General features: G+C 51.5%; 1 protein-coding gene across 5 annotated transcripts in view; it reads right to left on the reverse strand.

Moving 5' to 3' along the window:
• Positions 1-12,746, reverse strand: part of SYNE3 (spectrin repeat containing nuclear envelope family member 3) — an 88,691-nt gene that overhangs the window by 53,986 nt on the left and 21,959 nt on the right. The window contains exon 1 of one of the 5 annotated variants that reach the window (XM_027120471.1): positions 634-1,594. The exons of the other annotated variants lie outside the window; for them this stretch is intronic. The gene's annotated coding sequence lies outside the window, so the exon portion shown is untranslated. Of the gene's footprint in view, positions 1-633; positions 1,595-12,746 lie in introns of those variants that run through there. 5 annotated transcript variants of the gene reach the window in all.

The following is a 12,746-nucleotide window of genomic DNA, read 5'->3' on the forward strand; positions in this document are numbered from 1 at the left end:
AAAAAAAAAAAAAAAAAAAAAAAAAAAAAAAAAAAGAAGCTTCCAGAAGAGAAGCTGCACATTGAACGCCTGTGTGGGCTGCAGGTGGATGAACTGCAAACCAGGGTGGGGGATTTGAGGGGAGGGGGATGGACTTCTACTGGGGACCCCTTCTTGGAATAAAGTCTTTAAATGCCGAGAATAAACTGCAAGAATTACAAAGGAAACCAATCATATTAAAACATAGTTATCAAAATATCAAAAATCGAATTTATCACACACACCACACACTACCTTACTAACACATTAAATCACAAGATCTAATGACATGGGTCTAATAACTACTGGAATTTTGAAATACTGATGGGCATAAAATACACTTCAAGAAATCTACAATGACTGCAGTGCAACGTAAAAATATATGTGACGAAGTTACAGCCACTGCTAATAACACAGTAGGCTTTGATTTTGTTTTGCCTCCTGCATAACTGAAGAAATTGCCATTAGTTAGAGGTCAGTAGCAATTCTATCCATAGCCCCCTGTCAGTACATGGACCTGGGTTAGAATCCACAACTGATGGAAAGGAGAGCCTGCTTCCTTACACAAGTTTAAAGTTAAAAAGCAAATGAGCAGCTCAAGAAAAGCCCACTCACAATTGGTTTATGGACCAGGAAGACATCCCTCCTTCGCATCCCTCACCAGGAACATCATGGATTTCCCTCCGTTTCCTCAATGGACTGCAACAGCTTCCGGCCCCTCTTCCCATCCCTTCTCCGGGCGGGAACCAGAGCGGGCTTCCTAAAACACAAATCCAGCTGACCATTGCCCAGTTTAAAAGATGCGTTGCAGCGGTCTTCCGACCGACCCCCAAGCCCTGAGCGTGACCCTGTTTCCAGCCTTGCTTCCTGCCATGTCTCCTCACAGCCAGCCCCAGGGCAGATGTGCAGTTCTTAGCGCCTCTCTGACACAGCCAAGACAATGACCTCTGTTCCCTCTTCTAGAAGCGAGCCCCCTCCCCCAAGCATTGCTGTCCGGCGTGGAACCCCAGAGCACCGTGACCACCAACTATATTTTCTGGGCAGGCCACCTCCTCTCCTGCTGCCTTTCCACCTCTGCACCCCAGTGCTGGAGCATCAAGTTACCAGCCCTTTGTTAATGTCGACTGAAAGAACAAATAAGCCAAGGAGATGACCCATAGTACTGGGCTGAGCAGGGTGGGAAGCCTTCCACAATGTGACAGGGAAGGTAGGAGAAAGAGCCCTGGGCGTGGAATCTGCACATTTGCCCTGAGCACGCCTTTGCCTCTCTGGGCCTCAGTTTCCCCATCTGCACACTGTGAGTGTTGAACAGAGGGCCTCTGAGGGTCTCTGAGGTTGTGGGTTGGAAGGGTCCGTATTACTGAGCTCTCTGTGAGCCACGCCAGCTGGGGCCTACGCATCAGCCTCCGCCCTCAGACTGTCAGCCTGGTCTGGGCCCTGGTCCCCTTCTCTCCCCACGGACCCCCCTCCTCAGCCAGTTCAGAGCACCCCTTCCAGCATCGTGGCCCCTCTAAGGCAGGCCGAGGTGAGTAGCCTCCCAGGGCCACATGGAGACTCCGAAGGAGGTGGTCCTGGGGACCTTTTATACAGTGGTGGGCACACTTTTTTTATAAAGGGTCAGGTAGTGACTATCTTTATACTTTATCTATATACTTATAGTATATACTCTGCAGGTCATATACAGTCTGTGTTGCATATTCTTCTTTGATTTTACAGCCCTTAAAAAAGGTAAAACCCATTTCACATTCACTGCACCAAAACAGACGACTAGCCCAATGTGGCCTATGGGCCACAGTTTGCCAACTTCAGCTGTAGATGCCCCAAGGCTGTAACCAGCAGCTGCAGGGAGCCACAGCGGCCAGCAGGCAGAGTGAGCGGCTAAGTGACCCACAGGCATGTGTCCTGGGATTGGACAGATGTTGAGGCCAGAAGGACTTATAATTGGTCCTGGTGGTCTTGGGCCCGCTATTCACGAGCCGTGTGACATCTGGCCAGTCAGTTAACTTCTCTGAGTCCCCATCTCCTCACCTGGAAATGGGGTTTAGTCCTTTTGGGATGCTATAATAAAATATCACAGACCAGGTGGCTTACAAACAGCAGAAATTTACTTTTCACAGTTCTGGAGGCTGGAAGTCTGAGATCAGGGAGCCAGCACAGTCACGGGAGACCTGGTTGCAGACTTCTCATTGTATCTTCATGTGGAAGAAGGGGTTAGGGAGCTCTGTGGGGTCTCTTTTATAAGGGCACTAATCCCATTCATGAGGGCTCCACCCTCATGCTAGAACAGGATTAGAATCACCTCCCAGATGCCCTAACTCCTGACACCATCACATTGGGGGTCAGGATTCCAACAGGTGAATTCTGAGGGAACACAAATATGCAGACCATGGCATGGGGACAACACCTAGATTTGGTTAATGAAAAAACCTCCTACCCAGCACCTGGAACACATTCCATACTTGGAAGCAGTTCTGTTTTTACCCCAAATTCCTCTGGGGTCAGGTGGAGGGCTTTCCTTCTTTAGAAACCTGCATCCAGATGGAGGCTCTCACACCATTCCAAAGGTGGGTGTGGGGTAGGAATGGGGGTTACTAGCCATAGACTAATGCATCTGTGCATCTTAACAGCTGCTGGGCGCTCAGGATTCAGAGACGAACCAGGTAAGGCTCTGGCCCATGGGGCTCCGTGTCTGGTGAGGGGTCCAAAGTGAGCTTTGAGAGAGGGGAGTGCAAGCTGAGTGGGAGGTGCTGCAAGGATGCTGGGGAGGCTCTCGACACACTGGGGGATGGGGAGGCTGGAGCTTGAGGATGGGGGGAGGCAATGAAGGAAGCAAGGGTCAGATCAGAGCCCCAGAGCCACGTCCAGGAGGCTGGGCTGGTCCCTGGGGGCAATCGGGAGCCAACATGGGCTCAGGTGGGAGTGACAACACTGATTGAGGTTCAGGCGAGTCACCCTGGCTGGGGTGGGTGCAGAAGGGAAGCCCTCGCCAAGGGGGTGGGGGGAAGGGGGGGGGGGGGAGGGGGTCAGTGCAGACACGGGCAGCTGCATGAGGCCAAGGACCAGGCGGGAAGGCTGCAGGAGCGAGCATGGCAGGAATGCCTCTCTGGGAGGGAGGGGGGAATTCTCATCGTCCATGAGTTTTTCCTTCTTGGATTGGTTGAGTGGACACAGGATTTAAAAAAAATGGAACTATGCATTTTCCAAACATTTTGGCAAACAAAAAAAAACAAAAAAAACGTGCTCAGGCATTTTTTAAAAAGCTGTTTCCATTTCCAAGTCCCTTCTTGGGTAGCAGCCCTGGGGTGCTGCTGCAGGCAGCAAGGGAGTGGGGCTCCAGATGCACCTCTGGGCTGTCCTTGAGGAACCAGAGACAGGATGCAGGCCCTTTCTGGTTCAGGCCGGCGCTGGTCTGCTGGAGGAGATGGTTAGAAAGGAAGCAGCCTTGGTTTTCAACATCCCGTGTGGTTATCACAAATGACAGCCAGAAGAGAAATGATCTTTTTCCTTGATGACAGACAAGCCAGGGCAGGGCAGATGACAGAGCAGAGGAGCAGACTCAAGAAAGAGCATGTGTTCCAATGCAACCCGGGTGAAAAGGCACCAGCCTGGGAGACTGACGCGTCCACAGGAGGTGACCGGGGACACAGCTCTCCCAGAAATGGACTGTGAGGCTGTACTTCAGGGGAGGCCAAGAAGGTTCCAGAATCTGAGCTCCAGGCCTGAGCCATCGAGTCAAAAGGGGAGAGCTCAGTTAGAGTCACAAGGAGGCCTCAGGGTGGATGCGCAGGCAGAAGTGCCATAAAGCAGTGTGCGGTTGGATGGAGCGGGGGGGGGGGGGGGGGGGGGGGGGGGGGGGGGGGGGACGACGTGATGCAGACTTGGAAAAAAAAAAGCCAACCAGGGAAGAGAAAAGGGTGCTGACATTTCCACCATGATGAAAGGCCTACGTCTGTGCTAAGCACTTGTCTACAAGTCATCCATTTGGTCCTTGAGGGTGGGTCACACAGGAGGGAGCAGAGGTAGGGCAGCAGGGCATCCTCTCAGGCGGAGAGCTTCTGCTGATTGGCAGAGGGACCTCAGAAGAACTTCCTCCCCCGCCCCCACACCGACCAGCACCTTCCTCTTAGAATACTGGGGGCCTCATCGGGCACCTGCTCAGAACCAGTGCTCAGTGGGCAAGGCTGCCGTCACCTTCCGCAATCGCAGACAAGAACACTGAGGCTGGAGTGTCCAGGGCACAGGGCCATCAGGGCAGCACTGAGATTTGAACTTTGTTCTGTCAGATTCCAAAGCCCAAAGACCGTGAGTCTGGTTGGACAGGGTTCAACCAGGCAGAGTGAATCCACTCTGAGTCCAGCTGTGAACCAGAGGGACCCGGCTCCATGGGGGTGAAGGAGCTGAGAAGCTGCCAGGAGACAAAAGGGAACCCAGAGATCGGCTACTTCCACACCTTGGCTGGAGGGGGCAAAGAAGGAGGTGATGTTACCAGACCCGGGCTGGGAGCCTCTAAGCGGCAGGAACTGGAGCCCCAAGGGAGGCATCACCCCAGCCAGGGCGGAAAGGCTGCTGTGGGCGAAATCCCTGGGCCAGCACAGGGGAACCTGAGCGATGCAGCCCGCAGGGGTCAACCCTCCTGTGACCCAGGGGATGGGAAGGAAGGCCTCCCAGCCCCGGCCTGCGAAGGCTGCCCATCTGTAGATGGAGAAGGACACCAGCTCCCTTTGCCCTGATTCCGGGCTGCCTGAGCAATGGGCCAAGCTGCAACTTGGTCTGCGGGGGACCAGCCTTGCAGGACAAAGGACAAGTTACTGGCACTGACACTGACCATTTGCCGGGTTGACCTTGAGGGGGAGTCCACGGGAAATAAATCAGGGCTCAGAACCCTGTGTCCTGGGGGCGGCGGGATTAGAGCCCTCCGTCCTCTCCCTTCCCCTTCCTGGGCCTGGGAAGCTGAGGCTTCAGGATGGAGGGCCCTACTTGGCTCTGTGGTGCCAGTGGTGAGGGTCAGACACCCCATAAGGACCAGGTTGGGACAGCTCCCCGCTCCAGCCCCTCCAACACCATAATGGCAAAGTAAAACATTCTCTGGGAATGTGCAGACACTCTAATACCGCGTGCCATTCAATGATCTAGACACTCCAAGAATCCTGCTTAAGACGTAACCAAACCCCATTAGGGAATGCCCCTAAAACACGACACCAAATCCCTCCCAAGCACAGAGAGGGGCAAAGTCAGGTTCAAAGAGTGACTATTATGTGGCTGACATTATTAGTACCATTTTATAAGGACGGAAACTGAGACTCAGAAAAGCAAACAGCCGGCCAGAAAGTGGTGGATCCAGGATTAACAATAATAATTCTAACAGCCCACGGGCATCTTGCATTCTGTACGTGCCTGACTCCGTGATAAAGGGCTTACAGCTATTAACTCATTTATCCTACAAAGACTAATGAGACACTTATCCCTATTTTATGGCTGAGAAAACTGAGGACCAATGATACTAAGAACACTGCTCAAAAGTCAGATGGATGTTGAGTAACGGGGACAGAACTGGAACACAGGATGGCCTGAGTCCAGAGCCTTTGCTCTTAAACACCACGGTGCTACCCGGCTTCCACGCCCCCGCCTGTACCCCCAGAACCCACTGAGAGCCGTCCACGCCTCCTGTGGGTCGTCTTCTATGAGCATCTGAGCTCCAGGAAGGTGACCGCAGGGTGTAAACCTGGGGCTCCGCTCGAGAATCTAGAATTGGATTTAATAAACTGAGGCCCCGGCTGCTGGGCCGCCACCTGGCCCTCTGCCAACCCAGCTGCCCCCTGGCATTTTGCTCTAGAACTCAGAACCTTCAGGATCCAGAACCAAGCAAACCCCAGCTCCCACGGCAGGCCCTATAGGCAAGTGCGCTTGCCCCTCCAACCTGGCCAGGGGCCCACACACACAGACGGACACAGCGCCCCGGCACGGGGCACACTCCCTTTCCCGCGACACGCTCGCCTTTCCTGTGACTCACTCCTGCGCTGCCACACACAGTTTCCACCCTTACTCATTCCCATGCTCTCCCATACACAGATGGGATTTCAGGAACCACGCAGCTGGTTTTAATCCCAAAGCCTATTCCAAGTGAATTCTGGGAACTCTTTTTTGTTTACTTATTGCAGATAATGTTACGGAGAAGCCACAGCTCAGAGCATCGTTCAGAGCGCCAGGACGGTCCTGGGCCATGCTCTCTTATCTGGCATTCACAGAAGGTGATTTGGAGAGCAAAGTGTGTAAGAAGCAGGGACCGGCACCCTCCGCAGCATCTTAATTGGTCATTGGACCAGGAACTCTCACACCGTCTTATTTAATCTTACAACAGCCCTCCCAGGTTGCTGAATCTGGAGTTGGGAACAATTACTGGGCTTTATCCCGTCAGAGATAACCACAGGCTTGCAGGGATTAAGGGACTGAACCAAAGCCACACAAACTACAGGGCACCACAACCCACCCTCTGTCCATGGGCTCGTCAATGTTCATACAAGAAACCCCGCTTAGTAACAGGGTTCTGGGGTCCACTTTACAATTCTAGCCACAAAGGGGACTGCTTTCAAGACGAGTGCTCTGAGAGGGATTCTCAAATCAGCTTTGCCATCACTGACAAATGGTATTTGGTAGTGAAAGCCCACTGTGCTCTGGCCCACCTCCTTTCCCAGAGAGCTGACTATAAAACAGCATTTCCAGTCACTCTGAAATTAACTAAACCCAAGCTCTCCGTCAAAAGGCACAGCGTGGAGGACGCTAGGATTTCTACCCGGGAAACGCTGGCCTTGCAAAGCACAGTCAAATATGGATGTCTGGGAGAGGGAGAGAATGCAAAGTTCAACTCTAAGAGAATGGGGTACCAAAGGCCCGACCTCCCAACGAGGACAGGGGCATCCCTTGGGCAAGGCAAGTGGCTCCAAGGTGCGGGGCCTCGGCTCCTTGGGCCAGGTGTGATTGGCTCAGGCTGCCGGGAGGGCAGCCAATTAGAGGGCGCGAAGCAGAGGGCTCCCTGAGGCGGTTCTGAGAAGCATCCTACCAGTAGCCCTGGTCGCGTAGTCCCAGCCGGCTGCTGGGAGTGTGGCTAGGGGCGATCAGAGGCCGGGGAGGCAGGGACTGGCCATCAGTCGCGGGTCAGAGAGCAGCAGTGAGCAAGGCATCACACTAGTCCAGGACTGGGTGGGACACCGAGTGCTGCGGACCGCAGGCGTGAGTCTGGGCAGACCAATCAACGCTGCCCAGCCTACCGCTGATTCGGAAACGGGAGCTCTAGGTCGGTTTTGGTTTTTCACACTGTGGGTCGTGGCCCAACCCCATGCCTTGGCAGTGAAAGCACCCGCCGCACTCCCAGGTACCCTGTAGATGAAATCTCCACGGTCTCGTCCCACCAGCGAGGGTTCCATCTGCCGTGTGGCAAGGCCCATCCCAGGTCCTGCTGAAGAAGATCTGGCCAAGGGGGTGGAGCTTCGGATGGATGTTGGCCCCTTGTCCCTGCGCCTTCCCTCCCCTCCCTTCCCCAGCAGCCCAAGGCAGCGTCTTCCGTGACAGCATGGCAGTGACAGATGTCCTCACACCTCCTCCCCAGGCCTCTCTCTTATTGGCCCTGGGAATCAGGGGCCCATGCCAGGCCCCCAGCGCCTCATACCTTCTCCTCAGGTAGGAATCTTCCCTGCAGAGGGGTGATTCCAACAGTCACCCCTGAACCCACCAGACCTGCCTTACCTTCCTGAACATCTCCCATGGAACCAGTGCTCCCTCCCTGGACTGTCTGCACCACAGCCCAAGGGAGCGGGTTCAACCACAATGACCACACACACCTCCTGTGGCCCTCAAACCTGAATTACACATGAACAGACATAAATGTCCTTTGACAGATGAATGGATAAAGAAGATGTGGTACATATATCTATATGTATATCTATATATGCAATGGAATATTACTCAGCCATGAAAAAGAATGAAATCATGCCATTTGCAGCAACATGGATGGACCTAGAGATTATCATACTAAGTGATGTCAGATAGAAAAAGACAAATATCATATGATATCACTTATATGTGGAATCTTAAATATAACACAAATGAACCTATCTATGAAACAAAAACAGACTCACAGACATAGAGAACAGACTTGTGGTTGCCAAGGAAGGGAGGGTGGCCAAGGGAGTTTGGGGTTAGCAGATGCAAACTATTATATATAGAATGGATAAACAACGAGGCCCTACTGTATAGCACAGGGAACTATATTCTATACCCTGAGATAAACCATGAGAGAAAAGAATATTAAAAAATGTATGTATAGGGCTTCCCTGGTGGTGCAGTGGTTGAGAGTCCGCCTGCCGATGCAGGGGACACAGGTTCGTGCCCCTGTCCGGGAAGATCTCACATGCCATGGAGCGGCTGGGCCCGTGAGCCATGGCCGCTGAGCCTGCGCGTCCAGAGCCTGTGCTCTGCAACGGAAGCGGCCACAACAGTGAGAGGCCCGAATACCGCAAAAAAAAAAAAAAAAAAAGTACATATATAACTGAATCACTTTGCTGTACAGCAGAAACTAACCCAACACTGTAAATCCACTATACTTCAATTAAAGAAAAAATATAGTTGTGAAAAGAAAAAGAAAAGAAAATTATGGCTGCACAATAATATACTTTCAGAACCACTCTTATCAAGAAGGACTTCAGAAATGAGCACTTTCTACTAGATGAAAACGTCTTTGTATTCAAAAGCATTGCATCAAGATATAGGGTTTTTATTTTTTTGTTTGTCTTTATTAGATAAAAATTTCAAAACTTCTCATAGAACTCATGGTCTTGGGGCTCCCCTGCAGGTCCAGTGGTTAAGACTCCGCACTTCCATTGCAAGGGGCACAGGTTCAATCCCTCGTCCAGGAACTAGGATCCCACATGCCGCTCGGTGTAGCCAAAAAAAAAAAAACCTCATGGTCTCCAGAGAAATCCTCCTCATACCCCAATTTGAGAAACCCTGGCCTGGAGGATGAAGGGGACTCCTCAGGGACCCTCAAGGATGAGGCTTCTACCTAACCTACAGCCCTGACTCACCAGGGTGCCCCTGGTCCCTGCACGCCAGCTGTACCACACTGCTGAAGTTTCTAGAAGCTTAGAATCTTGAGTGCTGCCTCCCTAGCCTAGTTCTGCCTGGTGAGCCTCCCCTACCCCAATACACACCTCCTTCTAGCAGACTCTTCCCTGTTCTTTCAAGATTCAGTTCACTCACAGGGGAAACACTTCCAGCTTCCTTCCCCCCATAGTAACAGCTCCTCCCTTCCTTGGGTGCCCAAGGGACCCTGTGCATGTTACCACTTACTATCCGTTCACTAAACACTCTGAATTTTCCCATGTTCTCCATCCAACCACCCCAGGAGGAAGGTACTACTATCAGTTCCATCCCACAGTGAGAAAACTGAAGTTTAGGGAGACAAGGTGAGTAGCTATGAATCCAAGACGGAACCCAGAAGTTTGACCTCATGGTTCATGCTTTGCTGTTCGTATCTGTTGACACAAACAAGTTCTCTGGAGGAGGGCAGGGTCAGATTCATCTTACTGATTAACTGGAGATGGGGTGGCCTTTGTTTTTAACAGGTTTATTTGGGGGTAAAATTGATAAACAATAAACACATTTCAACCGCAGAGTTCGACAAGTTTTAACATATATACCTACAAAACCATCACCCCAATCAAGATAATGAACACACCCATTACCCCAAAAGTTTCCTGATTCCACTTCTAATCCTTCCCTCCTGCCCACACCCTGACCCAGTCAACTGCTGATGTGCTTACTGTCTGTAGAGGTTAGTTTGCATTTTCTGGAGATTTTTACGTAAATGGAATTATATATACATATATATATATACATATATGTATATATATATGGGGGCAGGTGATGTGGTCCTGGCTTCTTTCACTCAGCATAATTAGTTTGAGATTCATCCACGTTGTTGCCTGTATCAGTGGTCCATTCCTTTCCATTGCTGCGTAATATTCCATAGCGTGTGGAGACCCGCTGATGGACAGTTTTGGGCTATACAAATAAAGCTGCTCTAAACACTTGTGTGTGGACATACACTTTCATTTCTCTTGCAAAAATACCTAAGAGTGGGACTTCCCTGCTGGCGCAATGGTTAAGAATCTGCCTGACAATTCGGGGGACACTGGTTCGATCCCTGGTCCGGGAAGATCCCACATGTCGCGGAGCAAGTAAACCCGTGAGCCACAACTACTGAGCCTGCGCTCTAGAGGCCGTGCTCCCCAACAAGAGAAGCCACCACAATGAGAAGCCCGCGCACCGCAACGAAGAGTATCCGCTGCTCGCCACAACTAGAGAAAGCCCGCGCGCAGCAACGAAGACCCAACGCAGCCAAAAAAAACAGAAAATAAAAAAAAAAAAAAAACCTAGGAGTGGAGTGGCTGGATCAGATGGTAGGTGTATGTTTACATTCACACTATTTTCCAAAGCAGCCACGCCACTTTTCATTCCCACCAGCAGTGGATGAGAGTTCCCGTTCCCACACGGCCCTCTACGGTCAGTCTTTTTAATCTTAGCCCTTTTAACCAGTGGGTAATGAAATCTCACTGTGGTTTTAATTTGCAGTCCCTAACGGCAAACCGTCTGATTGCCTTTTGCGTTTGTACTTTAGGACAAGGTACTAAGCTCCAGACTGCGCTCTGCACTTCCCAGGCTCCTCCTCCTTTAAGGCTACCGTGCTCAGTGCGGGCCCGGTAGGCTGGAGGCTAAGGGAGTGAGGAGGTGAGTGACGGGGAGACAGCCAGCAGGAAGTTGCTCCAATTTCGAGGGCGCTGCCGGCTGACTCCTTGAACCAACAGCCAGGAGTGTGTAAAAACAGATAAATGGAGTCCCTCACGTGTGCGTGGGGCTCTCGGAGCTCCCAAAGAGCAGCGCCCTGGGGCCCTTATCCATGCTCCTGCGGGCCCCTGGTTCAGTAGGGACCTGGATGTCTGCTCAACAAGTCGTGTGGCTGCCACGGGGTCTCCCAGCGTCCAGGATGGAAATCAACAACTTCCGAGTCAGTAGTCCAGCACCACTGAACTCAGCCTGCTGTTCTCATTTGAATGTGAACTGCCCATCTTGATCACTGCTACCTTGATCAAGGTACCTGAGACAGACACTGACACACAGTAGGTGCTCACAAATGTTCATGGGTGGATAGATAAATCTGGAAAATATAAAGAATAATATTTACCCCCATTGGCATTTAGTAGGTACTCGATAATTGTTAGTTCTGGTCTTTTTATAAATTTAATTAATTGATTAATTTATTAATTTTGGGCCATGCCCCGTGGCTTGCGGGATCTTAGTTCCCCGACCAGGGATTGAACCCAGGTCCCGGCAATGAAGGCGCTGAGTCCTAACCACTGGACCGCCAGGGAACTCCCTGGTCTTTTTTATTAAAAGGAATATGTGTGAAGCCAGAAGGAGCATCTTACCAGCCCTATTTGGTCCTCAATATACACAAGCTGCAGGTTCAGGGAAACTTGGGAAAGGCAGGGATGGGGAAAGGGTGGACATCAGCACAGACTCTGTTAACCCCCAAATCAGAGTCTTCCTTCAGGCCATGGGTTGGGGGCAGAGCAGGCCCCAAAATGGAATTAGGGAGCATGGGGTCCAGCGCAGGCTCTGCCACTAACCAGCTCCAAACACCAGTCTCTTTGGTCAAATGAGAGCAAGAATTTCTGCCTGACCTCCTCCTCTCTGAGATGGGGGAGCTTTAAACAGGAAGATGTTTTGAAGGGAAGGGGCACATCCGATTCACCTCCGGGCTTTTTTTTTTTTTAAACAGAACAGCTGTTAGGAAGGGACGAATACACTGCCAAGAAGCTCTGCTTTATTCAAAGACACAGAACTGTAATGATCGTCAGGCAACCTGTAGGCTAACTGTACCGTGTTACCATGTCACACCGTGTAATAGCCACGGGCTATAGTAACCAACTGTGTAGCAGGCCTAACATACTGGGGTCAGTGCTACACTGTTCCAAGCTACAATTCCAACCTGCAATAACCAGAGATCTTAATAAGAGCTGGCTCCTTGTGCCAGGCCATGTTCCTAGAGCACCTTATAGCGCTTTAGAAACAAACAGGCTACCGGGTAGGTGCTAATATAAAACCCCATATTAGAAGGTAAGGAAGCAAAGCACAGAGATGTTAAATGACTTTCCCCAAAGCGTGCAAAGCAGGGATTGAAACTCGGGCAGCTTGGCTCCAGAGCCTTTTCCTTAACCACAGCGCCTTGCCCGGGGACAAGAGGTCAGTAGTCGCCTGGTCAGTGCATCAGGGCTGGTTAAATGCGAGTTAAGAAGGAGCTGCTGCTGGACGGCACGTGGAAGAGCTGTGAAATATACTACACAGCTCACCCGACCATTCTTCAGATACTGCCCAGAGCAAGCGCTCACATTTGGGCCAGGCCTGTGGCCCTACCAGCAAAGCCGAGTTTTGCCATCTGCCCCCCTCCCCCTGCACCTGCAGCCCTTGGGACACAGTGCCAACCAGAACACGCCACTCAGCTCCACGACTGTTGTTGACGTGTCTGTCTTCCCATGAGACTGTTGCTCTCAAGGGCAGAGGCTGTGTCTCATCTGCTCTGTATACCCAGGCCTGGAGCACAGCCAGCCTGGAGGAGGATGGCGGTGTTGCTTACTAAGTGAGCACAACACTAATATTCTTGGAAAAGCAGGGCT

This window comes from Aethalodelphis obliquidens, unplaced genomic scaffold (assembly GCF_003676395.1).
Source record: "Aethalodelphis obliquidens isolate GAN/ISIS:26980383/991018 unplaced genomic scaffold, ASM367639v1 scaffold21, whole genome shotgun sequence".
NCBI classification, from domain to species: Eukaryota; Metazoa; Chordata; class Mammalia; order Artiodactyla; family Delphinidae; genus Aethalodelphis; species Aethalodelphis obliquidens.